The sequence below is a fragment of the Terrapene carolina genome, unplaced genomic scaffold (genome assembly GCF_002925995.2).
Source record: "Terrapene carolina triunguis isolate 2854851 unplaced genomic scaffold, T_m_triunguis-2.0 Scaffold979, whole genome shotgun sequence".
NCBI classification, from domain to species: Eukaryota; Metazoa; Chordata; order Testudines; family Emydidae; genus Terrapene; species Terrapene triunguis.
In genome coordinates this window covers 1-1408 of record NW_020665330.1, presented here as the reverse complement: position 1 = coordinate 1408, position 1408 = coordinate 1, and positions in this window count along the sequence as shown.

Here is a 1408-nt window from a genome sequence, read left to right as displayed (position 1 = left end):
TATTAATATTAATAATAATAATTAATAATAATGTAGAATTTGTCCCAGTATTCAAAAACTATGTTACATGGGCCTGATTCTGATCTATGATAAGGTAACTTTGGACTCTTTTGGCACTGTAAATGGGCCATAAAGTGGGATTAACTGTAATTTGAAAGGTCTTGAAGACCCCTTTACACTACTGGAATGATGCAAAGGGGACTTATTTTAAATGAGGATCAGGCGCTCATTGTTTGTGTGTCTAAAGTAATCTGATATGATATATTTCTCCATTTTACCCAGATACTTGCTTGTGATCTTTTGTATTCAAAAACTTTTGATGTAACTCCACTTGCATTGTCATGATTTTGCTTATGTTCCAGTATCTGTTGATTAGACTCTGAAAACTTGGAGAAGACTTGGATGTGACTGGGAAGCTGTGACAATACTTTGTCACATCTGTCAACACCTCTATGTAAATCTGACAAGTTTTCACAAACTTTTACATGTTTGACATGTCTCTAACTCCATTACAACATTGTGAGAAGGCTCTAAGGCCCAGATCCTCAATGGTATTTAGACACTGAAATCAGGCTGGGACTTTGAAAGGAGCTTAAAGGAATTAGGCACCAAACTCTTCTTCAATTTTGATAGGATTGGTGGGCCTAACTTTCTTAGACTCCTTTAAAAATCACAACCTAAACAACAGTAAAATATAAATATGGATCCAGTGTTGATAAACCTCACATTTTCAACACTGTGTACGTAGACTTGGAAGGATTAGATATTTGTCGTAAATGCTGGCAAAATGTCGATCTCACCATAAACACACAAACTAATGAAAAAATAGTCTCATTGATAATGACAGAAATGTACAGATAGGCAAAGTAAGAAAAATGCTGCTTGACAACTTATTTGAGTCCAAATCCAGTGATTTAAATTTTGATATTAGGCTTGTAACAAATGGACTAGTGAATGATCATTATAAACAGGTAGGATTTGTTGATTAAAGGATATTTAATTTGCATATTTTGACATGTGATGTTGGCAATTGGTGTTTTAATGGTTTATAAAGCTTACCGTATTGAATCTCAATGTCTACTGCCACAAAGTAATTGTCTGCTCCCCACCCCCATAATTTCTTGCAACTGTGTGAGTCCGGAGTAACTCCCCTGAAGTCAATGGTATTATACTGGAGTAAAGCCAGCATAAGTGGGTGGATGATAAGGCCAAGAGATTCTGCTTTTTTGTCAGCTCCACTGATAATTAGGGAGATTTTTCCTCTGAAATAACAGCAGGGAAAGGAAAATATAAAATAGGTTCAGTGATGCCAGCATGAATCTGGTGATGGGGAGGTGGTAGATACATATCTGGAGTCACACAAGCTGAAAACTAGAGTAACAGAGGTGAATCAGAGATGCAGGCCCAG